At 41.8% G+C, this 27,452-nt stretch overlaps 1 pseudogene; it reads right to left on the minus strand.

Annotated features, from left to right (window-relative positions):
• LOC146809879 (uncharacterized) lies at positions 1 to 27,452 on the minus strand (annotated as a pseudogene).

Consider the following 27,452-nt stretch of genomic DNA (forward strand, 5'->3'; position numbering starts at 1 on the left):
TCATTCTTCACTTTTGCCAATCTTGGTGATCTCGCGGGATTTAAATCTGAGCTTGTTAACCTGCGATTCTGCGTTACCAGCTCATGCTGAATCTTGCGAGAATTAGAAATGTTGGTATTGGATTGCTCCTCCTAAAAAGGAACCACATGTTAATGCAGTGTGTAAAATATGGTTTTTAATTCTGATCTACAAAGACGGAGCCTGAAAGTCATTGGCACGACAGTGTACACGCGTTTCCTGGGATTCCCACATTTTTTCAAGACTCATATTAATCTCCTAGCTACAGTTGGAGGTTTATTCCTATAAGGGATATGAGTATGGACAAAGCCAAGATGGGAACACTGAGTCAAAACCTCTATAATCTCGGGGATTAGAGAGGATGGAATTACTTCACAAGAAAAATGGGTTTCAACTAAATATATAGCAAAAACTTTTTCTCAAGGACTTAAAGCCTAGGGGACAGATTTACCAATTTCTCATGCAGCGCAGTGCAGCAGCCGCAAATGTTGTGCTCCACTGCGAAAGAAGGAGAGAGCAGGAGAGCGTGAAATTTACTGAAATATGGCACTCTCTTCCCCTCTCCCTAGCCCAGGCACTGCAATTAGCTGATTTGCGCCACGGAGACACCTTTGCGTCATAGTGCAAGGGTTTCCCCATGAGTCAAGCATAGGTCTTGTACTGGAAGGCTACCCTTCCAGCACAAAATACTATGCTTAGACTCATTTTAAACATTTTCCCACTTTGTATGTGTCCTTTACAGGCAGCACACATGCAAAGTCAGAAAATAAAGGAGAAAGAAAGCATTTCTCCTTCATAGCGCCTAGTTGAAGGGTGCACTTTTCTCTGTGGCTAAACTCTGTCTACTTTATTTAGTAGATTGGGTTAACCGTCAGAAACCTTGGGTGGTTGCATGGGAACGCCCATGCACTACCCATGGTACGCCACCTTGGCGCTAGGTAATGCAAAGTTTAGCTTTGGAAAGAATATTGGGCAAAAAGATTTTGTGCCGATTTGCATCACTTTTGTGATGCAAACAAAGCGTAAAATCTTAGTATATCTGCCCCTCCATGTCCATTTTTATGCATGCACAAATGCATTGAGAGTGTTATAGTTTCCTAGGCGTGCTCTGGTTATTTTGCGTGAATTTCAAGAAAATTGCAAATGAACTCAAGGTCAGATGTGAATGTAGGATCATTAGTGTTATGGTATCTGTGAATATTTAGGCTCTGTTTATGAGTAGTTTCATTAGGGTATTTACTAGGTGCAGAAAATCACTACTAGTCTCTGTTTTGTAGATGGAAATGAAACATGTTTTGCAGATCGGTATTTCCCACGCCAACTTCAGAATGTTTTGACTTTTTCTAAGCATTTTACTCCAGTAAAGTTCACTAGGTTTTCACAGGCGAAATCGATCTGGGTAAATTGTGGGGGGAGGGAAGGTGGTAATTAGTGAATGCAGTAAATACCTCAGTCTGGGGAAATACCCTGTGCAATAATTCCAGCACCTCGTTTCTACACAGTGATAAGATTTTACCTACGACTCGAAATGAGCGCTTCTGTATAATTTATGTTTTAAATACATTTAAGAGAAGTTATATTTTTTGAAAGCATGAGCACAATTTGTATTATTAAATGAGAACCACTTGGCGAACTAGTTGGAGAAGGATTCTTGGTCAAATGAGCACTGATAAGTAAAGAATAATGGAAGCCTGTCTAATAAATAGGTTGTAAACTGTAAACAATTGTTTTTAATGATTTAACTTTTATATATATATATATATTTATAAATTCTATACCATCAACATCAATTGTCGCTACAAAGTCAGCAAGTTGTTTAGTACATTGTAATGGTAGTACCCCCATAAATAACTCTAATCTCTCCTACAACTTCCTTCTGTCTCAATCATAATCCAATTCACTTAACTTTCTAGTGAGGAAGTGGCACACCCTGCAACCTTGAGACCCCCCATTGCCTCTAAATTCCTTGCTTTTTAACCAAAGTACCTGTTAAAATGCATCTAATGTTTCCCAAAAGCAAGTACTGTCCCTCAAGCATCCTGACTTTGCCTTCACTGGCTACACACTTTCGCTGTTCCTCCCTTCACACACCGACCCTTTCCATTCCTTATTACATTACTGTCTAAAGTTTCCATTCCTAATGGTAATCCCGAGGCCCCCTGCTTAGCATTCTCGTCTCAACTTTGGGGCTCGTTAGTGGGCTGGTGAACACAACTGTAGGAACCTTTGAGGGCACCATTACCTGGATTTGATGGCCACGTGGAATAAGCCATACCAAAACTGTGAGATATACATTTTTCTTTGGCCACCCAACTGCATTTCTCAACATTTTGTCTGAGAATAGCTAACACAACAGTTTCTAAACTGATATGTCTGCACCAGAAAGTGTGACATTTATAACTGCATAAACAAGGCATCCATTTGACTAACCATTTGCCTTGTCCTGCAATTGCCTTTTCGTTGCTTTAATTATCCTAAATCATACTTAAATCATGGGCAAATTGTGTCTGCGACAAACGTACTGATGGAATACACTGTTCTGTTGGAGATTATTTCATCAAACAAATATTTTTCATTATAGATCTGATAGAACAAAAATATGAATCAATTTCTAACATATTTTAAAATTCCGCTTACAACTTCTTCAGTTTGTCTTTTATAAGCTTTTACTTTGAGATGCAGCTTATCGACCAAATCTTGCAGCCTCAGAACATCCTTCCTGCCTTCCTCTGACTAGAGAGGGTAAAAAAAGGACAGGATGGAAATAAATTACAATATAGAAGGCAATGGAGAGCAAGCATAGTCTGTGAAGCACTGTTACTGACATGGTCTAACAAAAGGAATACTGACAACAAGAGGATAGATCCTTCCCTGCTAATTATAGAGTATCTGCTGCAGGTAAAATGGACTGCCTAGATGTCAGGTGTGAAAAAGTATAGCTTATAGAGCAGCATTTAACTGCCATTAGCGAGATTGCTCCCACATAGAGACGCAGATGTGTCTCAACAGTAATAGAAGGAGTGAACTTCAACCCTCTTTAGGTGGTTGTTTCCAATTTGTAAAAACTGCAGATCCTTTTCTGCCCAGAAAACATGTTAGTGTCATATCATATGTGTCAACAACAGATCTTAGATCTCATTTGTTATTTGTGGAGTGACCCAGAAGCCTACCTTAGGAAAATCTGCCATATTGAGTGATCCCCGCCTGCTTGCAGGGATCTTTTTTGCCTTCAGTGCATCTACCAGTACAGCAGTTGCACTGAAGGCACAGATGAATGGCAAGCAGGTCCCACTTGACATATATTTCTTGGTTTCAAAAGTGAACGTTCAAAGCTGTTTTTTTCCAGAAAAACAAATATATAGTGTTGTTGATGCTCCGGGATTTTTCTCCCTGCACTTGGGGAGTATTGTTTTTTTTCCCTGCTGAAGTCTGCCATGTCTCACTTGGAGGTCCCGATCAGGGAAAATCATTGGAATTAGTCTGACCCTAAATTGGGCAAATCAATGATACATAAACCAAGGCTTAAGGGATTATGGGCCAGATGTATCAAGGTAAATTGCGTTTTCAAATGCTGAAATTCGCTGAATTTCAGCGTTTGCAATCGCTTAAGTTGAAACCCACTCGCAAAATGAGGAATCGCAAAATTTGCGATTCCTTATTTTGCGCAAGCATTTAGAGAATCGCAATTTGCGATTCCCTAATTGCTATTCTGGGAGACATCGCAATTTGCAATTCTGCTGTAAGGAATTGCAAATTACCACCAACTTCAGTTTGTTGGTAAATTGCGATTTCCTTTAAAAATGTAATTTAATGCATTTTTCAAAGTGCCTTGTGGTGCACATACATGCCCCTGGGCATGTATGTGCGCCACATGTGCACACCTGTATATTGCAGGGGTGCAACAGGGTGTCCTTTAGGATCCCTTGTAGCCCTGAAATTGCGTGCGCAATTTGCAATGACCTATTGGGTACTCGCAAATTGCGCACACTATTCCCATACATTCATATGGGCCTCTTGGGAAGCCATTCCTTATTTGCGACTCGCAATTTGCGAGTCGTAAATAAGGAATGCGTAGGAATCTCTAAATGTTATCAGATTCCTACCTACATAGCAGTTTGCGAGTCCTTAATAGCGATTCGCAAAAATGTGCTATTAAAGACTTGCAAACTTGTACTATTCTACATGTGCCCCTATGGTCAGTATATCAGCTTACGTCTATAACTGCCCTAAAAGACCTAGCCAGCAGTTCATGGGAGGCAAAAATATAGTCAATGACAGAGCGTTACTCTCCCCTTTCAAAAGTAGCCTTAGAAGAATAGGCCGCGTCCAAAAGTTCACTGATGTTGGTAAGATCGAACGGTTTAATCAGTTGGAAGAGAACATGGGCCCTCTGGTCCCTGGACTGGTTATCATTACCTATACTAATATTGTCAAACATGGTGCACTCATTTCCCACCTGTTTTAACGCAACACTAGCATTAAAATTCACTCCTAAAATAGTTTGATACACTTTGTGCAAAAATGCAAGTTGGATTTCAAGGCTGAGAATAAAATCAGATAACATATTAAGATTTGCAACAATGTGAGACTCAAAATATCCATTATAGAAGCTAATTTAGACAATATTCAAACTATCAGGCCACATGGATAACAAAGCTTCAAATAAGTTGCTACTGCAAGGGACCAGACTATTGTTATGCTCCAGAGTGACTTTACAGCAGACCGTTAATCCTGCCCTTGCTCTGCTCAACAAAGCTGGTACCACAGAAACCGTGTGGTGTAGTTTCAGTGGCCCAAGTCTCTTGCAAAAAATAATATCTTAATTTACGTATGATGTTATCCCAATCCTCGAAGCCCACTTTCTAGCAAGGCCAGCAATATTCCAAAAGATAGCTTGATTCACCTTGCTAGTTGACAAGTAGTGTTCTTTAAAATTGACGGCTGTCAAATCCTTGCAATTTGCCAAGGGGTTGGCAGGGCCTGACAACGGAAGGGCCCATTCCAATTCTAACATCCTGGACAGGGGTCATTTTTATCACATTACAAACGCTTAGTCAGTCGTTCTCTGACAAATCCCCAAGGAGAGAAAGTCATTTTGAGTGGGAATATCGTGGGAAAATGACTGGGCAGGCATAAGCAGGGAAAACTCTCCTGTGTAGGTGTATTTTTGACCAACTCTCTATAGAAGTAGCCAAGGGGGCAATATTGTACCATAACAAAATTTGTTTTGACCTTGATAAGAGGCCCGAATAAGATCACCTGCAAATCTAGGTCTTCTAAAGGTAACAATAACACAATCCCCCATAAATTCTTTATGCATCTTCCCAACTCAGCCCACCTTTCTCGCCATAAGAACCTCAGTAATAATGTTACCCTGGCACCCTATGTTCTTGTTAATCCAGTGAGTAGTCTTGTTAATTAACTTCACAGCGGACTCACAGGGGCATAGGATTGGAATATTTGCCATAATTATGACATAGGGGCAATGGGCATGCTGCTGGCGGGAGCTTGCATCAAGAGATGCATCCCATAGCTGAACCCACCTGATTGGGAGGTAAATGAGGGTTTCCCATTGTCCTGAGGCCCCCAGCTTGTAATCTGGGCTGCTCAGATTCCCTTGCACAGCTAGAAGTATCTACACCAGACTCAGGAGCTCCACTTGACACACAAATGGGCAGCTACCCCTTCCCCTCAACCAGGAGCCGTGTGTCCTGAATAAGACTTGATCGCATCAGGACAATTATGGAGCCACCCCCTCCCACTAGGCTTTCGGCAGGCCTAACATCCAATTTGTTAAGTTTCACCTCAATACACCCCAAACGTTCATACAGCTCTGATAACTTGGAATCAAGGAGGTCAGCAACACCCTTGCTAAACTGGGCAAATATACCACCAATGACCTCTTATTATTGAAGATGGTATCAGGCATTGGATTCCTAGAGGTTGGTGGCTTGGTTAAATTAACTGTTTGTCTGTGAGTTGTCCCTCATTTCCGTTTACTGCAAGGTGATGAAACTTGCCACACATCCTGCGTATTAGAGGGGGAAGCATATTTGTCAGAAGGGGCCCGGGTTAATGTGATGAATGAGGCTCCACAGTCATTGGACAGAAGGGTAGTTGATAGCCACAATTCGGCAAGAAGGATGTCTTTATCTAGGACCCCACTGCCTTCTCAATATACGCATCAGGTTTACCAGCTTTATTGCAGCTGCCCCCTTCATATTAGGCGGTACAAAAGGGGGTTGTGATGGACGGAGCATCGGAACCAATCAAACACTCACACCCAGTCAACAGATCTGGGTTTGATCCATCACCGTTCTTTAGCCCACTCTGCCACCCCAGTTCAGACATGGCCATATGCAAATCAGTCTGACCCTGTGCCTCATGGGAACAGTCCAGCCCGAACTGCCAAGCCATGCCTTCCCTGGACCGGAAACAAGCTTCCTAGGACCGGTTTCTGGCATTTCAGCCGTCTTCAGCCAGGCTTGCTTGAATCCAGTGGCAAAGTGAGCAAGAGACTCACGTCTGAGCATACCCTGCCAACTTATGGCGAACAAAGCGGTACAAAAGGGGGTGGTGATGGATGGAGCATCGGAACCAATCAAACACTCACACCCAGTCAACAGATCTGGGTTTGATCCATCACCGTTCTTTAGCCCACTCTGCCACCCCAGTTCAGACATGGCCATATGCAAATCAGTCTGACCCTGTGCCTCATGGGAACAGTCCAGCCCGAACTGCCAAGCCATGCCTTCCCTGGACCGGAAACAAGCTTCCTAGGACCGGTTTCTGGCATTTCAGCCGCCTTCAGCCGGGCTTGCTTGAATCCAGTGGCAAAGTGAGCAAGGGACTCACGTCTGAGCATACCCTGCCAACTTATGGCGAACAAAGCGGTACAAAAGGGGGTTGTGATGGACGGAGCATCGGAACCAACCAAACACTCACACCCAGTCAACAGATCTGGGTTTGATCCATCACCGTTCTTTAGCCCACTCTGCCACACCAGTTCAGACATGGCCATATGCAAATCAGTCTGACCCTGTGCCTCATGGGAACAGTCCAGCCCGAACTGCCAAGCCATGCCTTCCCTTCCCTGGACCGGAAACAAGCTTCCTAGGACCGGTTTCTGGCATTTCAGCCGTCTTCAGCCAGGCTTGCTTGAATCCAGTGGCAAAGTGAGCAAGGGACTCACATCTGAGCATACCCTGCCAACTTATGGCGAACAAAGCGGTACAAAAGGGGGTGGTGATGGACGGGGCATCGGAACCAATCAAACACTCACACCCAGTCAACAGATCTGGGTTTGATCCATCACCGTTCTTTAGCCCACTCTGCCACCCCAGTTCAGACATGGCCATATGCAAATCAGTCTGACCCTGTGCTTCATGGGAACAGTCCAGCCCGAACTGCCAAGCCATGCCTTCCCTGGACCGGAAACAAGCTTCCTAGGACCGGTTTCTGGCATTTCAGCCGTCTTCAGCCAGGCTTGCTTGAGGCCATGTCTGAACTGGGGTGGCAGAGTGGGCTAAAGAACGGTGATGGATTAAACCCAGATCAGTTGACTGGGGGTGAGTGCTTGCAATGTTCAACACTCCGTCCATCATTTTCTTTGGTTTTTCCCTTCATATTAGGGCTGTACTTTCACTTAGCCATCCTGCTAACACTCCAGGTCAAACAACAGGCAGCTAAGCGTCCTATGTGACTTTTAATAGCTGCCAGAACTATTTAATCTGCCTCCATCGTACAAACCCGGTTTCCTAGAGGGCAGTCAAAATTGCACTACACAGTACCTTTAAAAAACAGAACCAAGAGCGGTGGCCCAGCCTCCTCCGGGCTCAAACAGGATTGACAAAAACAACCCATACTGAGCCTGATACACAAAGGTAAACCTAGACGTTTGGTCTAAACTTAGACCAAACATCTAAGTTTGAGACTTTGGGAATTCACAAAGGGCATTTACGAGTAGTATCTTTATATATCCCTTCGGAGCAGATTTCTGCCTCGACTCCACACATTGAGATACTACTCGCAAATTACTTTTGTGAATTCCCAAAGTCTCAAACCTAGTGGTTTGGTCTAAGTTTAGACCAAACGTCTAAGTTTACCTTTGTGAATCGGGCCCATAGTCCCTATTTTGGCCAACAAGGGACCATTTGCATTAACCCCTTCAGTGCCACGCCCTTTCCCCCTCCTGTGCCGGGCGTTTCCTTAGTGGGCGGGTTTCATGACGAGACTATCTCGTCATGGGCACAGAAGAGGTTAATAAGCTATGGCTTTTTATCACAAAAAGCAACCACTGTTAAACTGGCAGAATAACCAGATTCAGGGAAGTGTTGGAATGTTATTCAACTATCTACTTCTCAGGTGGAATATCAAAGATATTGAAGTAAAAGCCTCACTCACATAATAGTGACATGCTTCATCATAGGCAGTTACTCCACACCCAGAGAAGATGGTACTCTCTGGGCGGACTCAACCAAAGATATAATGGGAGTACTTAGATAAATGAACAACTGGTTAAGCAGGGAACCAGATCAGATTAAAAATACCTATGAGTGTACCCTTTTTCCGAGTCCTTTATTCCTGGGCACTCATGGTATCACTAAAAACTTATTATTGGGGTTCTTTTGAACTTGATTCTGTTCAATTATACCCTCAACCGTGTGCCAACATGTTTCGGCCCATATGGGTAGCCCAATCGGGTCTGAGGGCCTTCGTCAGGGCGTTATATCTCTGTTCCTTATTCTCTAAGGTCCCTGCGGTGTAGCCGTACATGTGTTACATGCAACCCATCAATACGTGAGGCCTAATGACGGCGGACGATGTGTTTAACTAGGTGAAACGGCGGTGCGGTGTCCTTGATGAATGTTTGACTACAGGACAGCACCTGAACACATGAGATCCGCATGATGCTAGTAGGCATCGGACAGTAGAAAATCTACTGAAGTTGGAGATAATATACGGACAGGTGAGTGCATTAGGCCTCACGTATTGATGGGTTGCATGTAACTCATGTACGGCTACACCGCAGGGACCTTAGAGAATAAGGAACAGAGATATAACGCCCTGACGAAGGCCCTCAGACCCGATTGGGCTACCCATATGGGCCGAAACATGTTGGCACACGGTTGAGGGTATAATTGAACAGAATCAAGTTCAAAAGAACCCCAATAATAAGTTTTTAGTGATACCATGAGTGCCCAGGAATAAAGGACTCGTAAAAGGGTACACTCATAGGTATTTTTAATCTGATCTGGTTCCCTGCTTAACCAGTTGTTCATTTATCTAAGTACTCTCATTATATCTTTGGTTGAGTCCGCCCAGAGAGTACCATCTTCTCTGGGTGTGGAGTAACTGCCTATGATGAAGCATGTCACTATTATGTGAGTGAGGCTTTTACTTCAATATCTTTGACATTCCACCTGAGAAGTAGATAGTTGAATAACATTCCAACACTTCCCTGAATCTGGTTATTCTGCCAGTTTAACAGTGGTTGCTTTTTGTGATAAAAAGTTGATTTGGGAGAACGCAACCGTGTTGTTTATTCTCTCACTCTCTGTTTGTGAAAAAATAATAAGCTATGGCGCCATGCATTGGGTCTGCTATTGGCTCATTGTTTCCGTCTTAGCCATTGCAGGGCAAGCTGTGGGCAGTATGTCTTCTAGTTAAAGGGCAGGTATAGGGTACCTGTTCATGATTAGAACACTCATAAAGTAAGGACTGTAAAAAAGAAAGTAGCCAATGGGGTAAAATAATATTACTTTGTTTCAAACAAACTTCACCAATGGAAAGCAAGTGTATCAACTTCCTAATCTCAGCTAATTTACTGAACTTTAGTTTACATGCATCAAATAATATTTCATCAGATACTGTTTTTTTTAAAGAGAGGCAGAATGTGTCACAAAACACTTTAGGAATACTGGACACTCATGTTCAAATCATGCTTCATGGGATTCAAAAACATGTCACGACTGACTGCACCAACACATCTGAAAAGTGATAACGGTATGGTAATATATATCGAGGATAACAACATTCAATTATATGGCATCCGTGACTTCAACCTAATACTAAATTGTGAGCTAAGTATATATTTAATAGTCTTAACCCCTGCAATAATATCTTTTGGTGAGAAGCATAAATGGAGATACAAATGTAATTATTTATGTAATTTACAGTGCAGTGATGAGGTGATTGCAATACTATTGCCAAGTGTTTATCACATATAATATTATGAAACTCCTCCAAAGTGCAAAGTGATGAGAGAGTACGAAATACAAATGTTCAATGAGTACACTGTTGAAAAAGCAGTTATAGGAAATTATGTACTGATTAGGCCTTGACAAATGTTTAATTACACCCAAATGATTGGCTTAATCTTTGTAATTTTACAAAACAAACTTTATGTGAAATAACACAGATTACACAATTACACCACATCGTGCAATTTCGTCGAGACATTTTACTGCAAGATGTACCATTGTGGTCTTTTTTTAACGCAAGCACCCTTACATGTCAAGTTTTACCCAAGTGGACAGTTCAGGTAATTTTTGAGAGGGAAACTGCAAATCTGAATGTGAACAGCAGTGTTTTGCACATGAACAGCAGTTCCTTTAACATGGGAGGTCAACCAAATATTTCAGGTAGATTTTTTTTACCCGAGTGGAACGTTCAGGTATTTGTTTAGCACAAAACTGCAAATCCAAATGCAAGCTGCAGTGTTTTAAATGTAGGCAACCGGAAATCAATTTGTAAATTACATTTTTGCAATTAATTTTTACCTGAGTGAACCGTTTGGGTAATTATGTGAGTGTGAGATGCATTTTGCACATTTGTGTTCAATTTTGCATACTTTTGTGGTAATTTCAGGTATTTACAATAGACAAAATTATGCGAGTAATACCCACACCTAGTAATGACGATATAGATTGGTGCACACAAAGTTTCTATGTATATGCCTTGTCTTTCGTTATAATGATGGAAAATATATGCTAGAACAATAAAGAAATGCTTTAAGGTTTTTAGCATTTCGTATTCAGATACTCTCATACTTAGTAATCAAAAATAATGTGATTAACACAACAATCTGCATAAAACCCTATACTATTTCTAAATAACAGACTTACTAAGACATGTAACCTGTATTACAGAGCATACAGAGCATGCAAAGCAGAGAATAACAAGTCAAATGTACAAAGATATTTTACAGGTATAAAGTCTTCATCTCACAAAATTCCAGGTTTGTGACTGCAAAATATCTTTTTACAATGTACAAAAGCAATTTTTCCAGTTTGAAAAAGTCTTTCTGGTTCACAAACTGGCTTTTGTGATCCTTTTCGAATTGCATATTTTCCTGAGGAAGGAGATTTTGACATCTCTGTAATTGTATATTTTGTGATGAAACAGATCATTTGCATTGTAACATGCAGCTTTGTTTGCAAACCAGCTGGTGTGCTTTACAGAGATGGATTTATACAATTATAATTTTAGCGGTAAAAAGAGTGCACTAGCCAAATGATTGAAGTAAAGTGACACAAGTACATCCTGTGAATTTGTGACTGAGCAATTTGCCACTAGTTACCAGATAATTTTGCACTGACCATTTTCAGTTGATACAAATGTTATTCTTGAATTGACTAGTTATTGCAAACATAATTTTTCTCTAACAAAAAGGGCAGTGTATGTAGTCTGCCACATCTCTTTATGAAAGTGCAAATATGTTAGTCAAAAATATTTAGACCATATCATCAGAATATAGTGCATGAATACGCTCTTTGTTTAATGCATAAATATTGGACCTCATTGAAAGGAAATATGGGTCCTTAGAAGGAAAGGGTTGAGTGCATGCGTCCTTGGCTGGACAGGGCATTTGCTTTCAGTGAACTTATCAGTCAAATGTATTTATTTTCTCGCTCATCTTAATTTATGTGGCTGAGTCTTCAGGTACCAAAATATCCATATGGTAAGTGACATCCAGAGTATCCTGTCCACTCAATTATATTAGGAAAGAAAACAATTTCACTGAAAAATAATCATCTTGGTATAGAGTTGCCCATTAACATTGGCCTTAGACTGTTTTTGTTTTCAATGAGCAATATAATTCTTGTTTTTCAAAACACATTTTCTTTCTGAAATACTATGTCCTGTTTTCTATCAAATTTTTATTGTGTTTTCTTTATTATAAAAACGAATAAATTACCTTAAAGCTCAGTAGACTATGAAACTTGCTTTAATATCAGATTACTTTTACGAGTTGAATTTGCATATTATTGATGTCCACCACATAAAAATCAAGACTCAGGAATACTTTGAGTACCTGCTATGAAAGTTCTTTAACTCTCCTTTCACATTATCTTAAGCCTTTTGTAGCCTCCACACCTAATTTTTGTTCATGAGAGGTGTGGAGCAGCGGCCAGGGCAGCTGGCTTCGGAGCAAAGGGTTCACAGTTCAATCCCCGGCTTTGGCGGCAGCTCAGCCCGATGTGACTCTGGGCAATAGCTCACTTAATTTCCATGATGACCCCCAGCGCCTTGAGACCCGCAAGGGTGAGTAGGTTGCGCTTTACAGATTTACATTTTCCAATTCACGAATCTAAAATGAATATAGAAATGGAGAGCGAGTTATCCAAGTGTTTTATCATGTTTACCAGAGACATAATCCTATTTGCAGAAATACTCACTCTGGCTTCCAGTTTCTGAAGCTGCTTCTTGCCACCCTTTAATGCCAGCTGCTCAGCCTCCTCCAGACGGTGCTGAAGACCCTTCACTGTCTGATCTAAGTTCTTCTTAATCCTCTCCAGGTAGGCACTTGTGTCCTGCTCCTTCTTCAGGTCCTCGGCCGTCGTAGCAGCCTATTGGATCAGGCAAGAAATTAGAACAAAGAGATCCAGCTACTAAATTGGCTACTACTCTGATTGGCTAATACTTACGTCAGTGATGGCTTTCTTAGCCTTCTCTTCCGCATTGCGTGCTTCCTGGATGGCCTCTTCCACTTCCCTTTGAAGCTGGGCAATATCAGTTTCCAGTTTCTTCTTTCCGTTAATCAAGCTTGAGTTCTGTTTAAAAGTGGTAAAAGGTTATTTTCCATAATCTTGCTTAAAAAAATTGCTAACTATTTCATATCCTTTTTCACCTCAAAGCAGCCTTATTGTTTTACTTTTAAAAAGTTAACTATCTAACTTCATTAAAAGGGACAAAATGCTAGTGTATTTAAAGTAAACAGCAAACTACGATGATTGTAGGAGTCAATTAGGTGGCACAATGTGTCAGCATTAGCTAAAGATTTTTAAGATTGTCAGTTGATACTACACATTTTAAAATACAATTGTAGAGAAGTATTGTGCTGTCTTATTATTTCATACATTGCTCTCCCAAAACACAATGACCTTTAAGATGGCCTTGAAAGAGCTCATGAGTGTGTATCTTGCATTTTGCCTACTGTAGCCACCAGGTCAAGAACACGTTTCTTGCCTGTCTGCCTTGTCTTTGTATCCATAAATGTCTAATAATGGCAATGTTACAGAAAGTGCCTGACACACTTATTAATAAGTGGAGAGGATTGAACCTTAGGGATGCACCTACCGATTTGATATTCAGATCTCCCTTTCAGTGTAAATGTTACATAATCATGTACATGCACTTAAGACTACAATAGGCTCTAAACCAGCTGAAATTGTATTTTAATATAATTGGTAAGGGTTGGCATAATAGTTAAATAATTATGTGATGATAACATGAATAATATCCTTGTGATATCTTCATTTCTATTAAATTAGCTCTAATTATGTAAGGGAATTGGATGGATTCACAATTTACAGTATATGTGTCTTTCTAACTGTAAGAACAATTTATACTATTGTCAACATTAAATGTCAGTTTTAGTTAAGGGTACAGAGAGATATATTCACATCTTTGCTCAGAGATTTGGGTAACTGTGTTTCTGTGTTTGCATTGGCCTTCTGGAGTTCAGTACCAGTGAATGTAAGAGTTTAACACATTCACTTGTGTCAAGCAATTCTTGCTCAGCCACTTTCCTGCTCCTTTCAGACTGCTCAAGGGCAGCCCTCATCTCTTCAATTTCTGCCTGCATCAAGTTGGCTCTTCATTCCATCAAGGCCAGTTGTTCTTTCAAGTCTTCTTGACCACGCAGTGCATCATCCGAATGAATTTGTGCATCCTGTTAAAAGATGACCTAACTTTTAGATTTTACAAATATTAATCAATAGTATCTTTGTTCTTTAGATTTAATACTAGAAAATGTCCACAAAATATAAAATATAACAGCAAAGACTACCTTAAGTTGCCCTTTTACATTCCTCAGCTGTATTTGGGATTCTGCTGCTTGGCGGTTGGCATGGCTCAACTGGATTTCCATTTCATTTAGGTCGCCTTCCATCTTCTTCTTTAACCTTATGGCATCATTCCTGCTTCGGATTTCGGCATCAAGTGTGGTCTGCAAGGTGTCTATCACTTTTTGGTGGTTTCTTTTCAGTTGGTCGATTTCTTCATCTTTTTCTGCAATCTTCATATCTATCTCGGATTTTACTTGTGTCAACTCTAGTTGGATACGTAGTATTTTCCCTCTTCAAGTTCAAGTGAAGCCTAGGTTTAAATGATAAAGTCAATTATAGAATATAGTCTAAACTGAAGAAGCCAGAAAAAATACACCACACGTACTGTTTGAAAAAAGACAAATTGCTTAGTAAGTTGATGTGGGAAGGATACTAATGAAATATCTCTTCTTCTTCAAGAGATGTTTGAATTTCACTCTTTTCCTGCTCAATTTGCTTCTTTGCTTTCTGGAGCTCATGGGCATACTTTGCTCCATCTGAAACCTGCTCAGTGAGATCAGAAATCTCCTCTGTTTTTAAAAAGAAGAAACTAATATAATCTATGATCTAGATTTAGCAATACAACATACTACTGTGTGATATAATGTAATTGTGTTGAATGTAAATGACAAAGATCCTTACGCTGTAAGTTTTCATTCTCCCGCTTCAGAGTTTTAAGTTGATCCAGAGACTCCTCATAGCATTCTTCATCTTGAAGAGTTGTGTGCTCAGGCTTTTGCACTCCTTCTGGGCAGATTCCAGTTCTGCCTGAGTTTCTTCATATTTCTGTTTCCATTCTGCAAGAATCTAAAATACAGATTACACTTTATATAAATGTAACAACTAGGCAACTGACAACAGGCAAATAGCTGAAACCTGGTTCAGTAATACCTTGTCAAAGTTTTTCTGTTTTTTGTCAAGAGTTGCACAGGCACTGTTGGATCTTTCCATATCAATTATGAGATCTTTCACTTCATTTTGAAGCCTTTGCTTTTTCTTTGCTTTTTTTTTCAAGTGAGGCACATTTTGAATTTACAGCTTCAATTTGTTCTCCAGCTTCCTGAAGACGCTGAGAAAGGTTTTTTTTCTGAAGGAATATTCAAATGTAATGAGATACTATTAAAAAAAATGAAAGCAAAATATATTTTGTTAGGAAATGTTAACTTCAGGGGACCCTACTTTGCATCCTCAAGTTCTTCTGTATGCTGGATGGCATCTCTCTGATACTTGGTCCTCCACTGAGCAACCTCCCTGTTGGCCTTGGACATTGCTCGTTGCAGCTGTCTCCTGCTCCTCTTCATATTGCTCACGTAGTAAGTCACAGCCATGGCAGGCAGACTTTAACCCATGTGCAAGAGCATTCTTTGCCTGTAAAAATAATTCTCACAGTTAATTAATTGAATTGCTATATGAATGTAGTTCCTCAAAACAAGCTTCCTTATTATTAATGCAGGAAATGTACAGTAGAATATCTGACAAAGTGTTACTCTGATATAGTTATGCATTTATTTAAAATGCAAGATGATTCTATCCAAGACAAATATATTCTTATACACTCAGCTATGTGCCACTATTCTTTCTGGCCACCAGAGAGATTTTTGATTATTTATGAAGAAATTTATGGATGTTGTATTCACCTTTACAAATGATGCCAAATTATTAATTGTATTGTGATTTTAGTAAATTCACTTGTGCTGCTGACTCAACATGAATTTAAGTCCAAATATTGATATGGTTTTTAAGAGAAAATGTTATATTTTTTAATGAAAATAAAGTAAATGTAGAAACACTTAATTGTTTTTGATATATGCAGTGATTACCAGGACAGTTTGGACTTTTTGATCCTTGAAAGCATTTTCACCACTTGTTTACCAATTAATGAGCTCATTTGTTTTTATTGCAATTCTCTGCACAATTTACATTGTGTTTCTTCACTCACTGTACTAAGCACTATGTCATCTACACCACCCATAGCTTAAGCTGGCAAAGGATAACATAGCTGGAATACATCATTTTAACCATTTTTGTAGTCCTGTGTCTCTGTTTCCTTGTTTAACACCAGATTAGATTAATTGCCATTTTCTCAAGAGAAATGTTGATATATACATGTTCTCACATGAATGTCTATAACTGTCTCTTTTGAAACTTGTTTTTCATATGTGTATATTCGTTATTCAAACTAACATTTTAAAAATGTGTGTGTGGATTTATAGGATGATTGTATGTTCCTTGTCCAAGCTAACACCTTTCATTACTCGTATACTATCAGCCACTCACTATAAGTCCTTCTTCCTCTTCTTCCTCCACTGTATTACTTGCCTTTGAGCTAAATAATTCTCACTGATGAGTCATGTTTGTGAATTGCCTGTCTGGTTTGTGAGTGACAGGGTCAGGGGTGGCTCCCAGAGGCTGAATGAGTCAGCCCAGGGCTGAATAGGGAAATTCCCCTGCAGATGGGTGGGAGGAGTAGCACCTGGGCCTGCCCCTCTCTCTCAAAGGAAAGAAGAAACCAAGTAAACAGAGTGCTCCAGGACTGGCCAGAACGGTTCTGACTAGGCGAAGGCCCCTCTGCCTTCAGAGGACAAAGGATTTTGGGGTATTAGTTTAGGGACACAGACTACAGAAAATTAGATCATCCTGGAATCAAGAAGGAACCTCTGCCAAGGAGAAAACTGGAAGACTAAAGAAGACGGACTGAGCTGCTGTAAGGCTGACCTGCAGTTGCTTTGCTGCCAAGGAGAGGGGGAAGGACTTTGCTGTGTGCTGTGTCCCCTGGCTTGAAGGAATCTCCAAGGGCCTGAGTAGAGCTGGCCTCCTGTTATAGAAGTCCCAGGAACAAAAGGACTTCACCCCCAGCTTCCCCCTGAACTCTACTGTGTGAGTTCTGCCCTTCCTAGAGTGCTTGATCCAATTGTGGGGCCTCTGGGAGTTGTGCCTGCTGTTGGGAAGCTGACCAAGAGAAAAGAAGTAAAAGATCTGAAAATTTTTCACGCACCGCCGGCTTAGTGAGAACATTTCCGTCACCGCGAAGATCGTCGTAGCGCCTGTCGCTGCTGCAACGTCAGCGCCGCGTTCATCTTCCCCCGGAGCGGGAAGATTCCCCTCACTGCGAGTATCGTCGTAGAGCCTGCTGCCGCTGAGTGAGATCGTCGCACCGCTCGTTAGCGGGCCGCATTTCGTCGCTGCGAACATCGTCGTAGAGCCATCCAAGATCGTCGCACCGCTCGTTAGCGGGCCGTATTTCATCGCTGTGAACATCGTAGCAGAAACATTGAAGATCGTCGCATCGTCCCTCAGGAGGTCAGCATCCCGGATGCTGACCCCTGAGTAGCACGGCGCATTCATCGACTATTGGTCATTACGCCGTCCGAGCACACGCCTGTGGCTCCACTCCCGTGAATCCCTCCAATTTCTTTACTTGAGTTTGTTGAGTCAACTATGACCTGAGTTCATTGAAGGATTGCTTTTTTATATATGTAAAAAAAAAAACATTCAAATTTACATAGTCATGGAATTCGGAATGATGACACAGAAAGAATAACACAAGGTAGAGGGGATGAAAGCAAGACAAGATCTAAAACTACCCGAAAGACAACAGATGAGCCCTGAAGAAGTCCTTAAATAGGACGAAACGCGTTGGCTACTAGGAAGAAAGAAATTATAACTCAAAAAATAAAAGAATAAAGGAATATACAAAATACAATTATTGGATGGAATTGTGTGTTTTATACTTTATTGAGTGCGGATCAAATCTTTTATGCACTTGCAGCACCTCTGTGTAGTGTTGAAGGCTCTGCAAGGGGCAGACCTCACTGTCAAGGCCAGTAAGTGCCAGATAGGGCAGGGTTCTGTGGTGTACTTGGGACACCAGGTAGGGAGCGGCCAGGTGGCGCCCCTCCAAGCGAAGATTGATACCATCCTGGCTTGGGAGCCCCCCAAGACCCAGACAGAGGTGAGAGCCTTCCTAGGACTCACCGGGTATGATCGCCGATTTGTCAAGGGATATGGCACCATTGTTGCCTCCTTGACAGAGCTGACTTCAAGGAAGCAGCCCAGGAGAGTGAATTGGACCGATGTCTGTCAAACTGCTTTTGATGCCTTGAAGACTGCCATGTGCACAGCACCGGTGCTCAAGGCGCCTGATTTCTCCAGTGAGTTTGTATTGCAGACAGACGCTTCAGAGCATGGTGTGGGAGTGGTGCTCTCACAGATCAACAACGAGGGCTTGGACCAACCTGTAGCTTTCATTAGTAGGAGGCTACTTCCCAGGGAACAGAGGTGGAGTGCGATTGAAAAGGAAGCTTTTGCTGTGGTCTGGGCTCTGAAGAAGCTGAGGCCCTACTTGTTTGGGACTCACTTCCGGGTTCAGACAGACCACAGGCCCCTCAGATGGTTAATGCAGATGAGGGGTGAGAACCCAAAACTGTTGAGGTGGTCCATCTCCCTACAGGGAATGGACTTTACGGTGGAACACCGTCCCGGTACAGAACACGCCAACGCTGATGGTCTGTCCAAGTTTTTCGGCCTTAGCGATGAGAACTCCCAAGAGGGTGGGTAGTTCTCCCCACTTTCAGCTGGAGGGGACACGTGTTAGACCTGGCATCTTTGGTGTGGTTTCCCCTGACTTTTTGCCTCTACCTCCTGTATTTTTGACGCTGTGCTGGATTTTGTTTTTACTGGTTTAGATGCTTTGGGCACTTTGCCACTGCTGATCAGTTTCAAAGTGCAAGTGCTCCCTAGGTAATTTGTTATATTGATTGGTTATCCATGATTGGTATATGTGTTTCACCTGTTAGCCCCTAGTAAAGTGCACTGTGTGCCAGTGCTGGTGATTCAAATGCTACTAGTGGGCCTGCAGCACTGATTGTGCCACCCACAGGAGTAGCCCTAAAATAGTGTCACAGGCCTGCCACCACAGTGCCTGGGTGCAGTTGCTAACTGTCATGCTGACCTGACCAGTGTCCCCACTGGCCAGGCCTAACCCTTCCCTTTTTGTATACATTGAACACCCCTATGGAAGGCTCTAGGTACCCCCTGGGCAGGGTGCAGTGTATGTGAATGGTAGAGCATGTATTGGTGTAGGTGACATGCTCTGGTAGTGAATTACAGCCATTTTCGTTTTTCACTATTGAAAGGCTATCTTGCCCATAGTCTATAATGGGGAATGCTGAGTATAATGTTTACCTGCATATCTTCCCTTAGGAGCAAGATGGAAAATTAACGTCTGGTATCCCTAATCTCAGAATTTAATAACACATCTTTTAGGAAAGATGGTTTTTAAATCCTTTGTGTGAAAACAGCACTTTTAGAAAGTGGCTGTTTCCTTTTCTGCCCTTTCTGTGTGCCTTGGCCTGTTTGTGAATTGACTGTCTGGTTTGTGAGTGACAGGGACAGGGGTGGCTCCCAGAGGCTGAATGAGTCAGCCCAGGGCTGAATAGGGAAATTCCCCTGTAGATGGGTGGGAGGAGTAGCACCTGGGCCTGAATAGGGCTGTGCATGCCTTCCACAATGCTGGCTCCACCCCCTGCTGGGCGGCTGACGACCCTGCCCCTCTCTCTTAAAGGAAAGAAGAAACCAAGTAAACAGAGTGCTCCAGGACTGGCCAGAACTGGTTCTGACTAGGCCAAGGCCCCTCTGCCTTCAGAGGACAAAGGATTTTTGGGTATAAGTATTGGGGCCCAGACTACAGAAAATTAGATCATCCTGGAATCAAGAAGGAACCTCTGCCAAGGAGAAAGCTGGAAGACTGAAAAAGAAGGACTGACCTGCTGTAAGGCTGACCTGCAGTTGCTTTGCTGCCAAGGAGAGGGGAAGGACTTTGCTGTGTGCTGTGTCCCCTGGCTTGAAGGAATCTCGAAGGACCTGAATAGAGCAGGCCTCCTGTTAAGAAGTCCCAGTAATAAAAGGACTTCACCCCCAGCTTCCCCCTGAACTCTGCTGTGTGAGTTCTGCCCTTCCTAGAGTGCTTGATCCAATTGTGGGGCCTCTGGAAGTGGTGCCTGCTGTTGGGAAACTGACCAAGAGAAAAGAAGTAAAAGATCTGTAACTTTTTCACGCACCGCCGGCTTAGCGAGAAAATGTCTGTCGCTGCGAAGATCGTCGCAGCGCCTGTCGCCGCTGCAACATTAACGCCGCGTTCATCTTCGGAGCGCATCGCCCACGGAGCGGGTAGATTCCCCTCGCTGCGAGTATCATTGTATTGTATTGTATTGTCATTTATATAGCGCGGTTGCTGCCCGAGGGCGTCCAAGCGCTGAAGCATCAGACAGAACTGAATATGGCGGATGGGTTTTAAAGCCTGCTGCCGCTGAGTGAGATCGTCGCACCGTTCTTTAGCGGGCCGCATTTCGTTGCTGCGAACATCGTCGCAGAGCCATCGAAGATCGTCGCACCACTCCTTTGCGGGCCGTATTTCATCGCTGCAAACATCATCGCAGAAACATCGAAGATTGTCGCATCGTGCCTTTGCGAGTAAATTTCTACCGGAGAAGCTACGCCTTGGACTCCATACAAGTATCGCCTCACTCCCCATACAGGGCGGATTCGTCGCACACGCCCGCTGCGTGAAGCGGGGTTGTCGCATCACCTCCCCAGGGTCTCAGGACTGACGCTGTTGCTTGTTTTTTAACGCCTGAGCGCTACTAGGAACTTTTATCTCATCACCAGGTACTGTTGGCTAAAATCGACACTAATGTGGATTATTTTGTCACTAAGCTAAGAACTCTTTTGAAGCCATATTCTCGAACTGTATATGTTGGATTTTTGTCGTTTTGGTCTTGTGTAGTTTATATAAAAGTACTTTATTTATCTACACTGGTGTGGAGTCCATTTGTGGTGTTTTCACTGTGTTACTGTGAGTGTTGGTACAAATACTTTACACATTGCCTTTAATAAGCCTGTCTGCTCATGCCAAGCTACCAAGGGGGTGAGCAGGGGTTATCTAAAGAGTGTATCTCCCTTACCCTGACTAGAAGTAAGGACAGTGGTACCTACCTCTGCCAGCTAGAGACCCCCAGATCTAACAATATGGATCAAAGCAAACACAGGGAGATGATGGACGGAGCACTGAAACTCTTCAGACAACCACCCCCAGTCACAGATCTGGATTGAATCCATCATCATTCTTTAATTCACTTTCCCACCTCAGTTCAGACCCAGCTATATGCAAATCAGTCCTGACCCTATGCCTCATTGGAACAGTCCTGCCCGAACTGCAAAACCTTCCCTGAACCGGAAAGAAGCATCCTGGACCGGTTTCTGGGTAACACCCTTCATCAGCCAGGCTAGCTTGAATCCAGTGGCAAAGTAAGCAAGGGTCCCACGTCTGGGCATACCCTGCCAACTTAGGGCGAGAAAAGCAAACACAAGGAGATGGCAGTTCGGGCTGGACTGTTCCCATTGGGCACAGGGTCAAGATTGATTTGCATATGGCTGAGTTCAAACTGGAATGGCATGGGGAGCAAAAAAAACAACGGATTTAGGCCCAGATCTCTGTACTGGGGTGAATGTACGACATTGTTCTGCATTCTGTCCATCAATTGTTCTGTTTGCTTTAATATATGGATCATCTTTTAATTGTGATGGACTTCTCAGAAATGCTGTGTATTTATGCCCTCATAGTGATCTTCTGGTTTAAGTGCGGCCCTTTTCTTTGTTTAAATCGCCCTACTATTCATTTGCGATATTATTCTTTTGGAACAATTTAAGCTATGTGGGGCCATATTATCAAGAACGGCGCAAACATTATCGCTGCTTTAGCGACAGGAAACTGCAGCTAAAGCGGCAATAAGGGGCTTGATAATATACCCTAGAGAATTCCAATAGAAGCCCATGTTCGATGTCCTTGACACCAGAACCTGGGCTTCTATTGGAATTCTCTAGGGCATATTATCAAGCCCCTTATCGCCGTTCTTGATAATATGGCCCGTGGTGTGTTATTAATTGAAAACCTGCTTGATCACTTTTTCTACTCACTTTACTCCAGGAGTATGCTTGTCACAGATCGTTTGGTCAGTTTTGACCTTTTTCAATCACATCTACCCTCTCGAAAGCAAAAGGCCCTCGCTTTGCAAATGGGTACCAACCGCTCAAGGGAGATTATTCAGTTTAATGAGGCCACCCTCTAAAATTTTGGAGTTGCAGGTCAACGGAGAAGCTGGGCATAGTCAAACGATGTCCATTTCATACTTGTACATTTCTGTTATTAGGAGGTTTGGAAGGGCCAAATTATGCAGCAGGGTTGAGTAAATTATGCTGCAAGAAAAGACCGCTTATGTGGCACAATGCAACACATTTTGTGATGGTATTACTTTGTTACTTTGTCACTTTTACACTGTCTGAGCATTGGTTGCACCTAACTAGTACCAGTTTAACACTTAAATTGCAATAAGCAACAGAAAGGTTGCCATTTGAGCTTTTCAAAGGGCCTTCCGCTACACAGCAACATGCATGCATCACTGTGTGTTTTTTACTAACTTTTGAATGGTTTGATCCAGAAACAAAAAAAAATGATTACAATCTGCAAATTAACGAGCAGATGGTGGATTTTATGGCAAATCTACAAGTCTATAGCCTAGTTAGGAGATGGTCTAACCTGCAAGCTCCACTTTGTATTGGGCCTCGTCCCCAGCCATCATAATAGGACTGAACAATAACTGGTGTCTGTATGGTGCTGCTTACCCTGGTGCTATGGACCAGTAACTCGTCATTTAGGGCAACTGTACTAATAAGTCACATTCACACATTTAGTACTACACTACAATCTTTAAATCCATGTTATCACAGTAGAATTAAACGGATATGACACTTAAATGGATACTAACCTGCGCATGTCTCCTTTTGGTTACCAGAACCCTTCCCACATTTACTTCTTATGCTATTGGACCTAATTATTGTACTGTGATATAGCCCTGTACTACTTCATACAATGACATCTCAGTGAACTGTACTCCCTATGCCTTTACATTGACTGGCATTCATGACTTGGAGGCGACACTGCATATGTTTGAGGGTTTTCACCGCCACCTGTTTTTGCTGTGTCATGTCGGCTTCTCGCCAGATGACGGTGTAAAGAAAACCGATCACTTGTGACACAGAGATATTGTTGTCATGTCTGCGCTCCCCTGTAAATGCGGGGACAGGTTGTTTTGACTGAGTTTTTTAAGACCCAAACCATACCTGCCAACAGTTTCGAACAAAAAAGTGGGTGATTTTGAAAACAAATTCTTTTTTTTTTCCATTGACTGATAATGAAGCAGATTTATACAAAATAATGGGGTAACCCTGTGTCCCTCAGAACCTGGGTATATGTATTATACGGATACAATGGTTCTGTCGGGGAATTACAATTGCTTTGGGATGTTCACAATATAAATGCATTACATGTAACATGTATCCATGATTTAGGAACAGCAATGACAACACCCAAGCAATACTTTTGAATCGATATTTTTAAGAAAGAATAATGAATAATTAGGGCTACAAAAATACAATTGACAGAAATGTGAAGAAGAAGTGACATGTAAAGGTGAATACAAACGATACACTTAATACACTTAATATAACAAACACGATTGGGTAGAAGTAATTTTTGGAAGATTGAGTCCATATACTTGATCACATACGCATCCTGTTCATGTATGAATTGGTTTTGGAACTGAGACGTTGTGTGGACTCATGGTGTACGTCGACGTTTCGACCCTATGTTAGGCGCAAAATTTTAAAAAAGCGTCACGGCGGGTCTTCCCCGGGACGAAGGGGTAGAAGTGTAGCCTATGGGGTAGAAAGGAACTTCTTTAAGGGTGTGTACTTGTCATTACAAGTAGTTAAATAAGTGTTCAGTAAGTAATTAATGCTTACCCTGCGCAAAAATCAATCACTGCGCGTGAATTGGGCTTCTAATTAACGAAGGTCGGTATGAATTGACCTAAAGGATAATATCAAAAGTGTGGTAGTTTCAGAAACTGGCCTTATCAAGAAAGCCAAGGTTAATAAACACAGTGTGTGTGCTAGATTATATAAATGCAATAAAGGTGAAATAGCTTCAAAAAGCTGTTAGTTGAGATGAAGCTCAGACGACTAAATCGGACTTGGTTCGAGTAAAAAAAGTCATGCAGTGCATTTAAAGGCTCCGTGTATGGACACAAAAAGGGATTCAGAGTGCTCCCCGGACAAAAGATTATTTCTGGTGTTCAAAGGTCAAGTATTCTATTTCAAGGCTACATGCTCAAGGGTTAAATACACATACCTCCAGAGTGACACGGGTCATGAAAGTCTGGGAGGGTTGCCAGGTGATTAAATCCTTTAAAGCCAGTCGAGTAATTTTACTGTAACGAAAATGAAGGGGTTTTAAAGGGTGTCTGTTTAAATGATTAAGGAGGGTCAAGGCTAGAGACTTCGCACTTACCATGATCTGGTGAAAAAGCATCTCTCCAGCTCTCAGTCCGATGCAGTACTGAGGCGAGAGAAGGGAAACTGTTTATATGCGCCAGTAAACGTGCCTCAGACGTGCACGTTCACCCATGACGATGCAAAAAGTGTCACTGGCTACACCTGTGTAATTGCAAGGGATGTGATGTAAAAAGAAAGGCGCGTGAAAACCTGAGTCAAGGGATGTGCTGAAAATCATGTGTGCTGAAAAACACAGGTATAACACAAGTTGATTACGTATGATAAAAGTTAGCACAATAATCATGTTTTGGTGCTGGGTAGACACAGAAGAACTGAACTGCAGCCGATTATTTGGTTTAAACAAATATAAAAAGTCCTCGCTGGGCTGAAACTTCTGTTTGGCATCAATTATCAGCAAGTGAATAAATCATGTTATAGTGCTGGGTAAACCAATTATTTAAACAAATTATAAATGCCTCGCTAGACTGAAAAGAACGAGATAACATTTCTGTTTAGCATCAAAGAATGTGACATATTTTCCAACACGAAACATCAAGTTGCAGCAAGTAAATAGATCATAGTTTGGTGCTGGGTAAACACAGAGGAATTAAATTAAATTAAAGCCAACTATTTAAACAATTATAAAATACTGAAAATACTGGCTAGGCAAAAGCGAACGAGATAACATTTCTGTTTGGCATCCAAGGATGTGACACCTATAATATCTTAAGGAGGAATTAAAACAGATTGAAAAGCATTCTTATTCAAGCAAAGGCAAGATATGTAATATGTGCGTTTTCAGGGTACCTTTGAACAGAAAAATAAATGACATGTATTTAAATTGTGTGTAAAAAAATTGAGGAATTTTTTACACTAATGTGATGAGGATAAATTATCAAGAGGAAAAACATATGCACATTGAGTTATATAGAACGGTTGGACAACAAACATTAAATCCTATGTAAAAAGGTTCTACAGTTTTGTCATTTGTTTATATGTCTCCTCCTGTTCGTTTAATCCATTTTTAACTGAGTCTAGCAGATGAATCCATCTGCACTCTTTGAAGTTGAGTGTTTGCAGTATGCTCCCACCCCTGGGATGAAGTGTGGCCTTTTCAATTACCCACCATTGTAGGTCGTCAGCAGTGTGTTTATTTGTGGTGAAGTGGTCAACCAATGGTGCTCCTTGTACGTTACATCTGATTCTACTCTGATGTTGTAGAATCCTGATCTTTACTTTTTGGGTTGTCTGACCGACGTAGATTTTTCCTCAAGGGCATTTGATGGCATAAATCACATTGTGACTATTACAGTTACTATGATGTTGTAAGTGATATGTTTTGCCCAGGTGTTGAAAAGTCATACCTGTTAATGTAGTTGCACAGGCCTTGCACGTGCTACACTTGAAATGTCCAATTAATGGTGGTAAATTAAATTGTTGTCTCAGGTCTTGTGGTTTCTTGGTTTCGAGGAAAGAGCTTACTACATAGTCTTTGATGTTTTTGGCTCGTTTAAAAGCAAACATGGGCTTCTCCTGTATTCCAATCTCAGTACTTATTAAATTCCAATATTTAAGTAGTACCTTCTTTATTTCGTGACTGCGTGTGTTGAAGGTGGTCACACAAACCAGTTTTTGAATATCTTCTGTATGTGGTTGTATTTCCAGAAGAGTTTCTCTGGGTCGGTACCATGCTCTTTTTCGTGAGCGATTTAACAGTCCCTTAGGGTAGCCACGGTCCCTCAGCTTTTTTATGAGGATGTCTGTTTCTTTGTAGAAGTCACTTCTTTTGGAGCAGTTCCGCCGTAGTCTAAGAAATTGGCCATACAGTAAATTATCCCTGAGACTTCTTGGATGATGTGAATTATATTTCAGGGTGGTATTTCGTGCAGTGGGTTTGGTGTAAAGGGTGGTGAATAGTCTTCCGTCCTCATTTTGTATTGTTATATCCAAGAAGTCAATGGTTTGATTATTGTGGGACATGGTGAACTGTATGTCATTGCTGCGTTCATTGAGCCATATTTTGAATTCTAGTAGGCTTTGTTCACTCCCTGTCCATACCATAAGCACGTCATCGATATAACGCTTCCAGATTGAAATGTTGTTTAGGTAGGGATTGGTCGAATCGTAGAGAAACATGTCCTCGTATTCATCCATGTACAGATTGGCTAAGCTAGGAGCGAATCCGGCTCCCATGGCCACGCCTTTACATTGCACGTAGTAGTTGTTTTGGAAAATGAAATAGTTCTTTTTCATTGCGATTTCAAGTAGATCTACCAAGAACTCAGTTGGGATCCAGACAGGTGTTGGTCGTTTATCCAGTGTCCTCTTTATAACTTGAATGGCATGTTCTTGGGGGATACTGGTGTACAATGAAGACACATCAAGGGTAGCTAGAAATTGAGTTTCCTTATCATAGGGTTGATTTTCCATTATTTGTATTGTATGCATGGTATCTCGGAGGAAGGAGCGAGTTTCCATTACAAATGGTTGGAGAAAACTGTCCAAAAACTGATTGAGGGGCTCGAGGATTGATCCACAACCTGATATAATGGGTCGGCCAGGTGGATTGTGTAAATCCTTGTGAATTTTTGGCAGAGTGTATATGGTCGGTATTCTAGGGTCCTTTTTGTTTAGAAAATTATACTCGTCTTGGGACAGAAAGCCTTCTGTCAAACCTCGTTGGGTGAGTGTTTTGATGAGTGCACTAATTTCCAT

This window comes from Triturus cristatus, chromosome 7 (assembly GCF_964204655.1).
Source record: "Triturus cristatus chromosome 7, aTriCri1.1, whole genome shotgun sequence".
Classification (NCBI taxonomy): Eukaryota; Metazoa; Chordata; class Amphibia; order Caudata; family Salamandridae; genus Triturus; species Triturus cristatus.